Source organism: Octopus bimaculoides, chromosome 10 (assembly GCF_001194135.2).
Source record: "Octopus bimaculoides isolate UCB-OBI-ISO-001 chromosome 10, ASM119413v2, whole genome shotgun sequence".
Taxonomy (NCBI): domain Eukaryota; kingdom Metazoa; phylum Mollusca; class Cephalopoda; order Octopoda; family Octopodidae; genus Octopus; species Octopus bimaculoides.
This window is the reverse complement of record NC_068990.1, coordinates 25,815,216-25,817,623: the sequence shown is the minus strand read 5'-3', so window position 1 is coordinate 25,817,623 and position 2,408 is coordinate 25,815,216. Positions and strand designations below refer to the sequence as shown.

Sequence of the window (2,408 nt, the reverse complement as noted above, 5' to 3'; positions counted from 1 at the left end):
AGAACCACAGACAGTCTCAGACAGACCATAGAACCACAGACAGTCTCAGACAGGTTGGAATCAAAAGGATTCAATCACACCCCACCATTATTGGATGATGTACTCAGAGATTCACTGTGTTTAAAAAAGCAAAGACTGGATGGTCATGACTGGGATGCCTTTGAACATAGGTCTGCTTAACTGTCTTGTTACTATATTTCCACTGAAATACTTTGCTTTTGTTTCAATTTATTTTGAAGATAATGAAGACTTTAGTAAAATGACTGTCATTAAGTTGGTGTTTGGAACATGTAGTGTGAGGCCAAAGAGGACCATGCTGGTGCTACTTCCCTCATTTCCTTGTTCCCTCTTCCTCTTCTGGTGGAGCCCCTTGGCCATTGATGTCACTGTTCTTTCCTTCCGGTTCACCTCATCCTCACAGAACATAATCCAACATGGAATTTTAATGGGAGGTTTTAGTGTAGATACCTTTAAAACAGGAAGTTTGAATTATAGAACCAAAGGTTGTCTTAGATTGGTTGGTTTTTGGAAAGGTTAATATTGTTATTTTTATATCAAAATCGCAGCTCATTAATTAATTTGACCTGATAAGACAAATCTGATGCCACTTTTTGGCATCAATACCCCCAAATGTACTACAGAATAAATCTGACTTAAGTAACAAAGTAACACTGAATTGAACAGAATTGTCTTTAGGGGACACAAAGGTTTAGTTTCTTTCCTTTGACATCATTCATACTGTAATGTAAGTGGAGGTGCAATGGCCTAGTGGTTGGGGTAGTGGATTTGCAGTCGTAGGATCGTGGTTTCAATTCCCAGACCAGGTGTTGTGAGCGTTTATTGAGCAAAAACACCTAAAGTTCCACAAGGCTCCAGCAAGGGTTGGTGGCAAATCCTGCTGTACTCTTTCACCACAACTTTCTCTCACTCTTTCTTCCTGTATTTCAAAGGGCCAGCCTTGTCACACTGTGTCACGCTGAATCTCCCCGAGAACTACATTAAGTGTACACATGTCTGTGGAATGCTCAGCCACTTGCACATTAATTTCTCGAGCGGGTTGTTCCGTTGATCAGATCAACTGGAACCCTCGTCATCGTAACCAACGGAGTGCCACAATATGTAATGTAAACCTGGCAGTATCAGACCTTCTTAGTCCATTATTTATAGAAAACTTTCTACTCCAACAACTTCACTGTAACAACTCAACAGTTAGAGTTAAATTATAAATTCCATTCTCTGAATTGAAACCAGATGTTTTTGCCTGTTCATTCATTCTTTCTGTCTATTATTATATATACAATATCAGCTACATTCATGGAAATCTTTCAATAATACAAAGCTACCAACAGACCTCTTACATAATCTGTACCTAGCTTTTACTCCCAAAATATACAAAAATATCATAAATATTGTAATTTATTGAATTCAGAAAACTTTTCATGCAGATGTTAAATTTCAGTACACTCTTGTCCCTCCGTGTGGAGGCAGAAGATGAAGTCACAGAAAAAACATGTTGAAGTCGTATTTTAGAATAATTTCATCACAGCCATTTAAAAGTTATCCAAAGAAGATGCAATGGAAACTGTATTTTATTGCTAATAAATAAGAAGAGGAAGGCAGCAAGCTGGCGGAATCATTAGCACGCCAGGCGAAATGCTTAGTATTTCGTCTGTCTTTACATTCCGAGTTCAAATTCCAATGAAGTCAACTTTGCCTTTAATCCTTTCAGGGTCAATAAATCAAGTACCAGTTGCATACTGGGTCAGTCTAATTGACTGGCCCCCTTCCCCAAAAATTTTGGTCCTTATGCCTAGAGTAGAAACGAATATATAAATAGAGGCATTTTTTTTCCCACTTTTTCCATTTTATGATGCATTTGTGGAGACAGATCATCTTGTCGCAGAGTTCTAAGATTTTATACCAGTTATTTTGATGTCCATTCACAACTTTTCCACGCTACCCCCATCACAAAATCAAAAATCATGAAAAAACACTCCACCCTAATGTATATATATACATGTACAGATATATATAAATATGCATGTGTGTATGTATGTATATTTCCCTCTCTCACAGCCTACCCATGGGATTACACCTTGAAAGTTGCCTTCCAAGGTACAAGTCTAGGCAAGGTTGTTTTATGGAAGGCCAGCAGTCGCCCATGCATACCAGCCTTCCCTCTCCATGCCACCGATGTTATCAAAAGGGAAAGGCAAAGGCTGATACAACTTGGCACCTGTGATGTAGCAACTCATTTCTACAGCTGAGTGAACTGGAGCAACATGAAATAAAGGGTCTTGCTCAAGAACACAACACGCAGCCTGGTTCGGGAATTGAACTCACTATCTCACGATCACAAGCTCAATGCTCTAACCACTGAGCCATGCACCTTCATATATATATATATA

At 38.9% G+C, this 2,408-nt stretch overlaps 1 protein-coding gene across 3 annotated transcripts in view; it reads left to right on the top strand.

Moving 5' to 3' along the window:
- The window catches only part of LOC106877503 (heparan sulfate glucosamine 3-O-sulfotransferase 5), a 25,742-nt gene that overhangs the window by 12,884 nt on the left and 10,450 nt on the right, over positions 1 to 2,408 (top strand). The window lies entirely within an intron of this gene.